Source organism: Lithobates pipiens, unplaced genomic scaffold (assembly GCF_037356315.1).
Source record: "Lithobates pipiens isolate NorthernLeopardFrog02 unplaced genomic scaffold, aLitPip1_a1.2 Scaffold_16, whole genome shotgun sequence".
Classification (NCBI taxonomy): domain Eukaryota; kingdom Metazoa; phylum Chordata; class Amphibia; order Anura; family Ranidae; genus Lithobates; species Lithobates pipiens.
In genome coordinates this window covers 545,083,110-545,098,524 of record NW_027507748.1, presented here as the reverse complement: position 1 = coordinate 545,098,524, position 15,415 = coordinate 545,083,110, and positions in this window count along the sequence as shown.

Sequence of the window (15,415 nt, the reverse complement as noted above, 5' to 3'; positions counted from 1 at the left end):
GTGGAGGACAATTGTGAGGAGAGAGGAGAAGGAGAAGTAGAAGACGAGGCTGGACGTTGAGAGCCTGGAGTGTGGCTTTGTGTGTTCCGTTGCTCCCACTGGGCTCAGTAAAGGCAGCTCATGTGCCTTCTTAAGGCGATCGTCCCTAGGTGAGTGTTGGGCTTACCACGACTTAAGCGTTGACTGCAAAGATTGCAGATGGCAACACTATTGTCAGCAGCGGACACGTTAAAAAAAAGCCCACACTGCGGAGCCATGTGCCGGCGTCCGTGGAGCGCCAGATGTGACCGTACATGGTTGATGCCTCGCTCCTGATACATTAGCAGTGTGCTTTGTCCCTCCTGTGCAATGTAAGTTCTCCTTCCTATCTGCTGGTCCATATCTCCCTCTGAACTCCCCTCCTCTCGCGGGGACCAACCTCCTCCTTGGGCTGATCTGGGTACTGTCGTCATACTGCTGAGTGGCGGTTGTTGCTACCTCCTCTTCCTGATCTAATGCCAAGAGTGGCTGTGCATCGGAAAAGTCTTGATATGGATGGGAAAATAATTCCTGTGACTCAAGTGGAAGGTATATGGTGGTGGTGGTGTTGGTGGTAGTGTCTTTGGGGGTGCACACAGCAGAGAGTGAAGAAGAGGGTGCAGATCGAGAGGATGAGGAGGGTGCAGAAGAGTAAGGCTGAGTGAGCCACTCAACCAAGTCTGGTGCGTCCTTTGACATAATCGCATGCACCTTCTGCAATTTGCCACTTTGGCTCAAGCCTGTTGCTCCTGCCCTACCACCCCTGCAGAAGGGCCTGCCTCTTCCTCTGCCTGTCATTTTTTAAATGACCCTGTGACAAAAGTCTCTAGAGAAGTGCAGTATGTATGTGGAAGAAGGTATATAACACCCCGCTTCAATCTGTCGTTTCTGGGGGCCACTGGTCTATCACACCAGTTATAATACTTTTTTTTTATTGCGTTTGTCACTCTTTGTAGTATCGCTGCAGAACCGCTCAGCAGTCACAATGCTGCACAGTTGAAATGCACTATACTATGCTTTCTATATGTGAAAGTATTTTATATATGTATTACACACCTATATTCTGCACACCAAATAGTACACCTATACCAGTCCTTAAAAGGACCTTTGTGGACCTAGTAGCTAGTGATTTGCAGACTGTCCCTCAGTCCCTACACTGATAAAAGACTGCTGTAGAAACGAGCAGAAATCTGCAGCACAGCAGTGCACCACAACCCTATATATTGTACACCTATACCAGTCCTTAAAAGGACCTCTGTGGACCTAGTAGCTAGTGATTTGCAGACTGTCCCTCAGTCCCTACACTGATAAAAGACAGCTGCAGAATCGGACAGCAGTCAGCAGCAGTGCACCAGCACCCTATATACCTTAAAAGGACCTTTGTGGACCTAATAGTAATAGCTAGCTAGTGATTAAACTGACTGTCCCTGCTCCACACAGTGTCCTGTCCCTACACTGACAAAAGACAGCTGCAATCACCAGTGCACTGAACCCTATATACTGTACTACACCTATACCAGTCCTTAAAAGGACTTTTGTGGACCTAATAGCTAGTGATTTGTGTCACTACAGTCTGTCCCTGCACCACACAGCGTCCTGTGCCTACACTGACATAAGTCAGAATGTAAAATGGCTGCCAGATCAGGTCTATTTATAAGGTAGGGGGAATGTCCAATTGTCCATGTGCTGAAATGTCTCAATTGACTGTCCTGTACCCCATGATGGATGTGTCATCATGGGTCAAAGTTATTTCACACTGTAAACACATATGTCCGCCGGGTGAACAGTGCCAATAATCCGCCGGTTTGGCGAATTGCCAACCGCCAAAAATTTGCCGAAAACCGACCGCCGGGCGAACCGCGAGGCCATCCCTATCTATCAAGTTATCTTCTGTCTTTTCTTCTACTGGCTGTTAGTCTTTTACATTAGGATAGTGTGGGCTATTATTAGGGTTGCCACCTTTTCATCAAGTCAAACCCCAACACTTTAACTACTTCAGCCCTGAAAGAATTTGCCTCCTTCCTGACCAGGCCATTTTTTGTGATACGGCACTGCATCGCTTTAACTGACAATTGTGCGATCGTGCAACGGTGTACCCAGACATAATTTATGCCCTTTTTTCCTACAAATAGAGCTTTCTTTTGGGGGTATTTGATCACCTCTGCGGTTTTTATTTTTTGCGATATAAACAACAGCACCACAGACAGACACACACAGATATGACACCAGAGCCCCTTTTTACATCAGATATGACACCAGAGCCCCCTTACATCAGATATGGCACCAAAGCCCCCCTTACATCAGATATGACACCAGAGCCCCCCTTACATAAGACATGACACCAGAGCCCCCCTTACATTAGATATGACACCAGCGCCCCTTTTTACATCAGATATGACACCAGAGCCCCCTTACATCAGATATGGCACCAAAGCCCCCCTTACTTTAGATATGACACCAGAGCCCCCCTTACATAAAACATGACACCAGAGCCCCCCTTACATCAGATATGACACCAGAGCCCCCCTTACATGAGATATGACATCAGAATCCCCCTTCAATCAGATATGACACCAAAGCCTCCCTTACATCAGATATGACACCAGAGCCCCCCCTTGCATTAGATATGACACCAGAGCCCCCCTTACATCAGCTATAAAATCATAACCCCCTTATATCAGATATGACACCAGAGCCCCCTTACATCAGATATGACACAAGAACCCCCTTACATCAGATATGACATCAGAGCCCCCCTTATATCAGATACAACACCAGAGCCCCCCTTACATCAGATATGACATCAGAGCCCCCCTTACATCAGATATGACACCAGTGCCCCCTTACATCAGATATGACATCAGAGCCCCCCTTAGAGCAGATATTACACCAGAGCCCCCCTTACATCAGATATGGGAAGAAAAGGAACATACATTTTGTTTGTGTACAGCATCGCACGACCGTTCAATTGTCAGTTAAACCGACACAGTGCTGTATTGCAAAAAATGGCCTGGTCATTAAGGAGGTAAATCCTTTTGGTCCTTAAAACAGAGTTCCACCAAAATGTATTTATTTTGTTCAAGTCAGCAGCTACAAATACTGCAGCTGCTGACTTTTAAAATATGGACACTTACCTGTCCAGGGCGCCCGTGATGTCCTCACCCGATCTGTCCCACGGCTCTAGGGTGGCAGCACCGCCATCTTCGGTAAGGGAATCAGGAAGTGAAGTCTTGCACTTCACAGCCTGGTTCCCTACTGTGCATGCGCAAGTTGCGCTGCTTGACCTCACTGGTCCCGGCTGTCTTCTGGGACCTGTGTGTCTCTCAGAAGACAGCGGGAGGGGGACAGAGGAGGGTACAGACATGGCGTAGATCACTGCAGAGTCTGCATGGGAGCAAGTGGGAGCAAATAAATGAATTAGACAGGTATATGCTCCCCCTTCCCCCTGACAGGTGCCAAATGTGACACCGGAGGGGGATGGGGAGGAATCTGATCAGCAGAAGTTCCATTTTTGGGTGGAACTCCGCTTTAAGTGGGTAAAGGATCAGATCCTCTTTTTTAAAATGTTACATTTTACATCGGTATTCAGGGTGTTACAACATGTTACTGTTGACGCAGCCCCCGCACTCCCCAATCCCCCTTTGTGACAGTGAGCGGGGAATCTTCTCCACAAACTCACTGTCACAATTTAAAAAGAACAGAGATCTGTAAACGGGAGAACAATAAATACCTACAGCTTTTGCAGCTGTCAGTTTGTAGTTCTCAATTGATGCTTCCTATCAGAGTGTAACTGTCTACCCATGTGAGGTACAAGCAGACAGATTACACTGATAGTCTACAAGAACCCTGCATTGCACCTGTGATCTGCAGATTGGACTTTTTTTTATCTTTAAAAACTTGAATTTATCTTTTAAGCTTTGACATAAAAAAATGGAACCTGATTAGTTTCTATGCAGATTCACCAGATTTTGCACTCTCCAGTTTTAGTAAATCAACCCCATAGTATGTGTCCAGACAGAAGCACTGAACATAAAAACATAGCATTTACTATACAACTGATAGTTGTATGAAGGGGTACTCCACTAGTAAGAACAGTGTACCGCTCCCACTCATTTGGTGGACACATTTCCATCTTCATAGAAATAATTTATCCACTTACTTCCGGAAGATTTACCCACCTTCATGACCAGGCCATTTTTTGCGATACGGCACTACCTTATTTTACTGGAGAATTGTGCAGTCGTGCAACGCTTTACCCAAATAAAATGTATCTAATTTTCTTTCCATAAATAGAGCCTTATTTTGGTTGTATTTGATCTCCACTGCGCTTTTTTATTTTTTGAGCTATAAATAAAAAAAGACGACAATTTTGAAAAAAACAAACAAACAATATTTTTTACTTTCTGTTATAAAACATATCCAATGAAAAAAATCGAAATAAAAAATCAAATTTCTTCATTCATTTTGTCCAATATGTATTTTGTTACATATTTGTGGTAAAAGAAAATCCCAATAAGCATATATTGATTGGTATGCGCAAAAGTTATCGCTTCTATAAACTGTGGTATATATATATTTTACCTTTTTTTATAGTAGTAATGGCAGCAATGTGATATTGCAGTGGACAATCGGACATTAACTGACATATGTGACTCTTTGTGGGGGCCAGTGGCATTATTAAAGTGATCAGTGTTAAAAATATGCACTGTCACTGTACTAATGACACTGGCTGGGAAGTAATTAAACATTTAGGGCGATCAAATGGTTAACTGTGTGACTAGCCAGTGTTTTTGTGTACTGTATGTGCTGCTTTTACTAAGGAAAGTGGTAGATTTTATTCTCTGCTTTGCAGGGACACAAAATTCATGACTTTACCCCTGTCATTACAGCAGAACTTGCCTGCTGGTGCATGCGTGCACCCCCTAGGTGACAGTGCAGAATCACATATACCATACATACATGATTCTGCACAGGAGGGCCACCCGGTAGCAGTATATCTGCTATGGGGCGGTCCGGAAGTGGTTTTACAAGGGGTCTTGAAAAAGTTTCCACACTTTTATAGTTTTGTTGGAAACGGTAAAGTTGGGAGGAGTAGTAATTGGTCGTGTCTGAGAGTGTCATGTGACTAATCTGTCTGGAAAGCCGGCTGACCGTGCAGTTTAGTATAAGAGTTATCACGCTGTGGTGAAGATGGCTGCAAAGCTTATATAAAAAGTGCGGAAACTTTTTGAAGAACCGTCGTACACCAAAGGATAAGATGGCTCTACACCAGTAGAATTTTGTTTCAAAATTTTTCTTACAGAACACTTTTCTAATAGTTAGTGGGGTCAATCCGACATTTGTTTTCAACTGTAGTGACCAAAAAATTTGAAGGAGCAGGACGGAAATTTTTTCTCAAATGAAACTTTAAACATAGTTTTCATTTGCTAAAAATTATAAATATTGTAATGTAACCCGTTTATAACATCTGGGATTCCATTCGAATAGTCGGACTGGATGATTTTTCTTTTTTTCTTGTTCAAATTGTTTATTATTATAAATCCGTCAAAATGATAACAGACAGGTTAGTAAACCATTACGAGACGTGTAAATAACATACAGATGCACAGGGAAGGGTTAACAGCTAAAATTAGGGGTGTGACACATCCCCCACAAAACGGTAATTAGGAAACAAGGCAAAATGTGACCAGCCTGGGGTTCGGGTACCCATTGTTTAGGCCTCTAGGGAGGTGCCCAGAGGTCTCCTAGTACTCTACACTAGTAGGCGCCAAGGGGTCCAGTTACCAAGCATATGCCGTGGTGCTTCCTAGTGGTAAAGTAGGTGTGGCTTATACCCTGTATTTAAACGTCTCAACAAAATCTTAAAAGAGAAGTAAGGGATTTTATTTATCCCATAAATTTACCTAGGTGGATGCAGCATCAGCCCGACGCTGCATCTGTCCCCCGCCGCCTCTTCACTGAGAACTGAGGCAGCAAACATCGCTGATGGCTCAGTTCTCTCAGCTCCCTGAGCGGAAAGCTGCTGCCTGTCAATTATCAGCTCTCCTGCTCTACTCCTCCACACTCATTGGATCACTGAGCTGTGGAGGGGCAGGTAGCGGCCCTCTCAGCAGCTCGCTGAGAAGCTGAGACGGTCATCAGTCCAGAAACCTGGCGGATCCACTCGGTGACTGGACTGATCTTGGTGACATCAGAGCTAAGCGGACTTCAGACCGGTCTCTGCTGAAAACGGGTCACAGGAGTGGCAAACGAATTGCACCCCCATGACCCATAAGAGAAGTCCAGCCAAACAAGCTCAGGCTGGACTTCTCCTTTAAGGGAAACTTATTAGAATGTCTCTTGACCAAAATCTTGGTTAGGCAAAGTGAAAGAGGAAAAGAGTAGACGAAAGATGGACGGGAATGAAAAAATAGGGGAGAAGGGGGTACGGAGTGTTCGTCCATGGTCTTCAATGTAAGGGAGCCAGATCGTGTTAGAGTGAAAAGCACAAGGAAAGATAACGGAAGCAGGAAGGTGTCATCAAGTTGAGGGGGGAGAAAGTGGAGCACCTAGGGTTTCCATCATTTAGGACTGGATGACATTTTAAGGACTTTAAAATTAGTTGACTAAATGATGTTAAGAAAGAATGTTCTGACAAATATATTTTTTTAAATTTCCATAAGAACATTTGAACAGAAACCTAACCATGTTTAGCCAGACTTAGGTTGCAATATCAGTTTTCATTTACTGTTGGTGTTGCAGATAAACTCTAAAAATGACAATTTGTGGGAGGAAAAGGAGAGGGTGCGCTCTACACAGAGGGGTCAGAAGCAACGGGTCAAATTTTAATTACTTTGCCGTGTACCGTATTATCTTCCCATGCAGACAGCCAATTTCTTCTTACACGCTTCTCACTAATACATATCTTGTATGTTCTATCAGACAAGACTTTACTTGCCCTAATACATACAGTAACAACATAAAGCAAACGCCAAGGTATTATAACATAGGGAATGTGAAGAACATATCGATCAGTGCACAAAGTCTATGCTGTGATAGACAGAACCAAGTTATTATATTGCACATCTGAAATGGGTTGGGAGATCGATTACACTCACTTCACCGTGTGGTCAGTCATAACACGTCGGTGTCATAATGGTTAAACTGTCGTCTGTTTAGAAAGTCAGGCAATCTCTTGATAGAGTGGCATCGTTGGCTGTCAGCACCCCTCTATTTCATCCCTGGATTGTCAGGAGAGAGGGATGGCGAGAGAGACAGCAGAGCAGAGCAGCAAATCTCCCTGGACTGTAGGAAATAAACAGCTCATTTTGTATCGTCTCAATAAGAAGTGCCAGTCCCCATGCTGAGTGACAAGTGAAATTACAGCAACAGGAAATGAAAACCAGCAGAGGCACCTGTCAGATGAAGTGTCTCACCACCCTCCCCCCTTTCCTGGGACATGCCTGGCTTTGGGAACTCCTTTCCACTGTAGAGGAATGTACTCATGGAATTAACTGTTATTGCAAGGTGTGTAAGTAACTGAGAGCCAAAATTAAAGCAGTCCTCCATGCAGACACCGTATATATAAAAACGCCAATTAATGCAGTTATACATTAAATTGATTTTAAAGGTTACTGGTGTAAATACCCGAACGTGCACTGTGTTCTGAGAGAGGAAGGGACGACGAGAAGATTCAGACAGCCTCTGCTACAGTGTAAATCAATCTACACTAAGCAAGCTGGAAGGAGGACTCAGAGTGAGCAGAGTGATGACTTCATCAGTGTTCCCCTGATCCTTCATTGCCCAATGAGCAAGCTGGGAGGCAGGGAGTGATGATCCAGTATTGTTGAATATGCCGTGGTGTTGTTGCTATAGGTAAGGGATCTGGCTGTGAGTTACATATCTCCTGGCAGGTAAAAATTTCCAAATATATTTATTTCAGTTGTCTGTTAAAGTGGTTGTAAACCCTTACAAACCACTTTGACCTACAGGTAAGCCTAGATTAAAGCTTACCTGTAGGTCCAAGAAATACCGTATAGGTTTAGGAGATATCTACAAAAAGACAGGCACCGCTGTTTACGGCGCATCTGCTGTAGACAGCAGTGCGCAGGCGCAATGAGGCAGCCGCAGATCACTGCGATATGCCGCTCGTGTCGGCTCCCGTGTGCATGCGCGGGAGTGACCTCATTGCATCTCTGGCGAATCACAGCGCCGGAGCAGCAAGACCCGGAAGTCACTCCAGGATAAATGGCAGCGGCGAAGATGAAGACGGAGGATGGAATCGGGGGCTTCGTTCTCAGGTAAGTTATTCATAATGAGCTAGTAAGTTAAAGTAGAACTGAAGGCAAAACTCTTCTTTTTTTCTTTTTTTGATAACCTAAGGGTTAGTTATAACCTCTTTGAGTTTTTTTTTTGGAGGAGGGACACCTGTCTCATTGGGGATAGTTTTCTTTATATCCCGTCCCATAACCACAGCAGGAAGAAAGGGGAAATCCCTTCAAAATGAGGAAAATGTCACCAGAACTAGTGCTTCCATTGGAAAGTTCTCTTATATTCCTGTTCTGGTGGCCACTCCATATTTGGGGTTTTCTTTCTCTTTCACCAGGGTGACTCTCCCTACCGGACAACATTAAAGTGGTAGTAAAGTCTGTTTTTTCACTTGTACCTACAGGTAAGCCTACAATAAGGCTTAGCAGAGAAGAAGGGTTTTCTAAGTGCAGTAATAAAAGACTTTAAAGCAGAGTTCTAAAAAAAAAAAAAAATTATAATTAAAAGTCAGCAGCTATAAATACTGCAGCTGCTGACTTTTAATAATTGGACACTTACATGTCCCAGGGTCCAGGGAACGAAGCCCCGCTCATACCCCCTTCCACTCTGCGGTGCCGGCATTGTAACTGTGGCAGCCTGGCTGTGAAGTCGCATCCACTGCAGATGCACGAGTCACCCCATGCGACGTGACTGGCCGAGAGGGAGGGGAAGAGGTGATCCCCCGGTGCTGCGGTGCGACAGGAGGAAGTGGGAACTGGGATCCTCTGAAAAGAGGGTACCGCTCCCCCAAAAAATTACATGGGAGAGGGAGGGGGAGAGGTTTTCTCCCTTCCGGTGCCGTGGTGCGCCGGGAGGAAGTGGGAGCTGGGACCCTCTGAAAAGAGGGTCTTGGCCCTTTCAAAAAAAAATTACATGCCAAATGTGGCATGTCAGGGGGTCACCTCCCTTAAAGCAGAAGTTCCATTTTTGGGTGCAACAAGGAAGGGTTTAAAAACACTTAATGACAAGAAATGACTGGGCATGCAACTGGGCATGATCTGAAACATGTAGCGCCTACTCAAAGTATCAATACTTTGTGTGGCCACCATTATTTTCCAGTACTGCCTTAACCCTCTTGGGCATGGAGTTCACCAGAGCTTAACAGGTTGCCACTGGAGTACTCTTCTACTCCTCCATGACGACATCACGTAGCTGGTGGATGTTAGAGACCTTGCACTCCTCCACCTTCCATTTGAGGATGCCCCACAGACGCTCAATAGGGTTTTGGTCTGAAGACATGCTTGGCCAGTCCATCACCTTTACCCTTAGATTCTTTAGCAAGGCAGTGGACATCTTGGAGGTGTGTTTGGGGTTGTTATCATGTTGGAATACTTCCCTGCCGCCCAGTCTCAGAAGAGAGGGGATCATGCTCTGCTTCAGTATGTCACAGTACATGTTGGCATTCATGGTTCCCTCAATGAACTGCTCCCCCAGTGTCAGCCGCACTCATGCAGCCCCAGACCATGACACTCCCACCACCATGCTTGACTGTAAGACACACTTGTCTTTGTACTCATCACCTGGTTGCTGCCATACACACTTGACACCATCTGAACCAAATAAGTTTATCTTGGTTCCATCAGACCACAGGACATGGTTCAAGTAATCCATGTCCTTAGTCTGCTTGTCTTGGGCAAACTGTTTGCAGGCTTTCTTGTGCATCATCTTTAGAAGAGGCTTCCTTCTGGGATGAGAACAATGCAGAGCAATTTGATGCAGTGTGCGGCATATGGTCTGAGCACTGACAGGCTGAACGCCCACCCCTTCAACCTCTGCAGTAATGCTGGCAGCACTCATATGTCTATTTCCCAAAGACATACTCTGGATATGATGCTGAGCACGTGCACTCAACATTTTCACTTAGGGGTATACTCACTTTTTTTGCCAGCAGTTTAGACATTAATGTGTGTTGAGTTATTTTGAGGACACAGGAAATTTACACTGTTATAGAAGCTGTACACTCACTACTTTACATTGTAGCAATGTGTCATTTCTTCAGTGTTGTCACAAGAAAAGATATAATAAAATATTTACTAAAATGTGAGGGGTGTACTCACTTTTGTGAGATACTGTGTATAAATACAATCTGCATTCAGTATAGCCTATATAAACAGTGCATTCGGTAGTGTACAGTTTTCAGTTGTAAAAAATTGTTACACCCAAGCACATAATTTATTTTTATTTTTTCTAGGCCTCCCATATATATGCACGTAATAATGTAAACGCAAACATCGGGGCTGCCTATGCATGAAAGCATTGATTACGATACACATGTTACATATCGCCGTGCATGCCGGAGTGACAGCAATGTTTCTGGCACCAGACCTCCTCCATAATGCTAAACTGATGATCTATAGGGAGCTTTGAATGCACTGGAAAATATGGATTATTGAAGGTTTGACATGTTGGGTATCTGTAAACTCATAATTTATATTTTAATATAAAATGGGTAATTTATTGTGTTTGTGTGCCCCAAAATTAACTTTACTATAAATTTTACTGACATTTTGCGGTAATATCGTGTGATTTAAAAAAATTGTAACTATCGCTATTTTGTTCTCTAGGGTGTCTGCTGTCTAAAAATATGTGTGCAAAAAATGCAAAAATTGCTCTGGCAGCAAAAGAGTTAAAGGTCAGAGCACCCTTTCTTTATATGTTATAATTTTCTTAATTAAGGACATCTAATTGTTGTGCTTTGGCTTAGTTAATATGATATCTTTGGATCAGGCCTCTGCTTTTGTTCATTGGCTGGCAGGAGCCAGCCAGTCAGCTTCCAAAATTACTTGCAGTGAAATGAACGCTAATTTTAAAAGCTAGAGAAAAGGAGTTTTTCTTCTGCATAATCCATTATTACCGTGGATTTACTATAGATAAAGTTCAGCACTACGCTCATCTTTAACAGTATGATTAGATATTGTAGTTACTATTTTCTATTGCAGAGGTGTTTATTATATTTATTAATGAATAGGATATTTATTCAAGGAATAAACATTGCTGTAATAGCAATGGTAATGTCCTTTACATATTAAATTACACATACAATACGTTCCACTTTTTAGTCAATGATATCAACTTGCAGAGCAATGAAGGCAGGTGTATCGTCACATATGGCGACCCATCACATTTGGTGACCTGCTGGAGTATGCATGCACGATGCCGCCATATGCGTTCCAACACTTTTATGACAAAACATGTGGCTCCACCCCTAAGTCCAGATTCAAGCCTGTCACGTACCTGGTGGTGATCCTGACGTGTAGAGGAAGGCATCCCGTACAACTCCGGCTCAAGATCTGCAGATAGTGGGACAGCTGGCGCTGGAGCATGGTGGAGTAAGAGTGCCTAGGATAAGTCCCGAAGTCTGTGTTGGTAGTTGCCAGAAACACACAGGTGAAAAGCCGGACTTGGCTGTTAGTGGGCAGAGCGGAGCCGGATCACAGGCAGGTCTTGGCAGCAGACAAGCAGATCAGGTACAACAGCAGGCAGGAGCGTGGTCAGGTCACAGGCAGGCTCGGCAACAGGTAGGCAGATCAGGTATGGAAGAAATAAAAGTGCAGCGCTTAGCCTCTAAATATGACTGTGACTTAATAGAAAAATATATATATATAAAAAGTGTGAAAAACCTAAATAATGTGAAAATCATTAGTGAAAAATACTTATTTAGCGCTCAAATTATTCGGTTGAATAATGCAGATCAGGTATAACAGCAGGCAGGAGCGTAGTAAGGTCTCAGGCAGGTTTGGAAACAGATAGGCAGGTCAGATATAACAGCAGGCGGGAATGTAGTCAGGTCACAGGCAGGTTTGGCAACAGGTAGGCAGATCGGGTATAACAGCAGGCGGGAACGTAGTCAGGTCACAGGCAGGTTTGGCAACAGGTAGGCAGATCGGGTATAACAACAGGCAGGAGAGAAGTCAGGAAGCAAGCCGGAACGATATTCAGGAAACAACACAGGGTAACAAGATTTCAGATAACGCTGTAGACCAAGCAGCAACCAGACAGTACTGAGTTCTGTGTTTAAATAGGCCGTCTGGTGCCAGTTCTGGTGACAGGCGCGCTCATGCACGCGATCATGTTCATGCATGCGCGTCTACTGATGCACCCGTGGCAGATCTTGTTATACTTTGTCAGCACCTGCACACAGGTGTGCACCTGAGAATGTCAGCTGTATTCCTTGGATGACTTCCCTGACAAAGCCCCACCATCCAAATGGACACAGAGTTAGAATATAATTATGCCGAGCAAAGCGAGGCCATGCCCAAAGAGTGGTGAGGGAAGTGTGGTGAGGGGCCCTTTTGCAAAGCGGTGTCTTACAATTAATAATTATGCAGAAGGAGTTTCACTGCTCCATATTGTCGTAAAAACTTTTGAAACACATATGGGTAAGTTACACATGCGCAGTGCGTAATTTCTCAGTGGAACATTACTTCCATAGCAAAATGGAATGGGTAGCCGAATGTGACGTGACACAGGCATAGTCAGCTAATGTCAACAAATCCTACAGAGTTTTGGGATAAGGTTCCAAGAGTCCAGTGGCGGCCCGCCCATAGGGGGCGCCCGGGGCGCCGCCCCCCCTCTCCCTAGGTGTGAAAAAAAAAAGTAAAAAAAAAACAAAAAAAAACGGGCCCTTTAAGACATTTAAAAAAAAATAAAAAATGTCATTTAACAATTTAACACAGTGTACTGTGGCGCCGGTCACAGTGCACTATGAGAAGCGCCACGTCGATGCAATCACAAGATTGCATCCATGTCGCTTCATTTGCGGGTTAAAAACCCGCCTTGCGGCGCACTGCAGAACGCCGACTAGCTTCCGCCCGTAAAATCACTGTGATTCTACTGGCGGGAGCATTGTCATTCTTAGACAGGCAGTCACTTCCGGCTTTCGGCTGCTTCACGAAACCCGGAAGTGACGTAGGCAGCTCCGTTCCTTAGCCCGAGCGGAGCTGCCAGACAGTGAGAGGTGAGTCACCGCATAAAGGCTTTCTAGCTTCTACTTTGTGGAGAATGTTCGTGCATTTAGCTGAATGAATGCAAAAAGCTTTCACAGCCAGAAAGGTTTCCCCAGGCCAGGCGACTTTTGCCGTGGTCAATCAGAGAATGAGCTCTGAAGGGGGAACTCCACGCCAAATTTGACGTGGGTTTCCCCTCCGAGAGCATACCAGGCCCTTAGGTCTGGTATGGATTCCAAGGGGAACCCCCTACGCCGAAAAAACGGCGTGGGGGTCCCCCCCAGATCCACACCAGACCCTTATCTGAGCACGCTACCCGGCCGGCCAGGAAAGGAGGTGGGGACGAGCGGGCAGCCCCCCCTCCTGAGCCGTACCAGGCCGCGTGCCCTCAACATGGGGGGGTGCCTTGGGGGAGGGGGGGCGTGCGGCCCCCCCACCCCAAAGCACCTTGTCCCCATGTTGATGAGGACAAGGGCCTCTTCCCGACAACCCTGGCCGTTGGTTGTCGGGGTCTGCGGGCGGGGGGCTTATTGGAATCCGGGAGCCCCCTTTAATAAGGGGGCCCCGGATACCGGCCCCCCACCCTATGTGAATGAGTATAGGGTACAATGTACCCCTACCCATTCACCTGTGAAAAAAAGTACAAAAAAAAACACAACACAGGGTTAAAATATTTTATTGCACAGCTCCGGGGGTCTTCCGTCTTCGGGGGTCTTCTCGCCGGACTCCTCCGCTATCTTCTTGTAGCTCTTTTGCTAGCGGAGGAGTCCGACTTTCTTCCTTGCCGCCGGCCTCTTCTCCCGACTTGGGGGGTCTTGTCCCCCTCTTCGGTTCTTCTGCCGGGCCACCGCGCCTTCTTATAGCTCTTTTAGGTGTAGGGGGTTCCCCTTGGAATCCATACCAGACCTAAGGGCCTGGTATGCTCTCGGAGGGGGAACCCACGTCAATTTTTTTTTCAGATTACATAAGGGGCGTGTTTTATGAGAAGTGGGATGGGCTAAAATGATGGGCGGGGTCATGATGGGCGGGGTCTGGCGCCCCTCCATCCAAAAACTTCACCAGCCGCCACTGTCCAAGACCAAGTAATTCTTGTGCTTGGTAAGGACAGGAATTAAAAAGTAGATGTCATGATTTGGCAGGGTATAATTAAGTTTATGTTTAAGAAAAGAAATGGAACATGCTGGTGACTTTGTTCTAGGAAAGAATGGGAAAAGGATGAGATCGGGAAAGGGTTTGCATCACAGGCAGAAGGATCAAAAAGAATGTCCAGAAGAAAGGTGTAGAGAGGGAAACAAAAAAAGAGGAAATGAGGGGGAAGGAAAAATATAAGGGAGGTGGTGGAGGAGACTGGCAACACAGCTCTTTAAAAAGAAGGGGATGGTACATAATTAAAGAGACAAGAAGCCAGACTGAATAGTTTCTGGTTGAGTGTACAGTAACCACTGTGACCAAGCCTTGTGGAATTGTTCATGGGTGCTATAGCAGTAATTTTCTAATTTATAATGATACTATCTATACTTTTGCAGATTTCTACTAAATTCAAAGATAGGGTTTTCCTGGCCTTGGCAATCGTTTGCATAGTTGCAGAGAAAATAATGATGATGAGTTTATTTGTTCTAAAAGGGAACATCCAATATTGGTTTATTGGGGAGTGCATTAACGAGGTCCTTGACATTGAAGGACCAAGTTGTTAACTATAGCTTTTGATCCAGAGGCATTGTGCACAGGTGTAAGGGCACCATATGTAAGCTATTGTACAGGTTGTTATGTTAATAACCCCAGAAAAAAAGGGGTGAGTATGGGGGTTGAAAAGTTGCTTTTTCAGTGGATGTAGGAAACCATCAGAAGAGAACCTCCTATATGTTTTCTAAAGCTCTAATTGCAGCATTTTTTCAGACTTAACCAATTAATTCAATTAGGGCATGGTTACTGGGCCATGAGATTCTTCCTGTCTTGAATGTCCCTAGCTAGCCTTTCTACAATTCAGCACTACCATATCCTTGCTGTGTGAGATGAGAATAATGCATTGGAATAAAGCATAGAATAATGTCTTAAAACCCAATATTGCATACATGGGTGAGTGGCACCAAATGTAAACTGTCTGTATTTGGGACTGTATACCTGCATCCACACATCCTTATAAATTAGGACCTGCAGTCATGTTC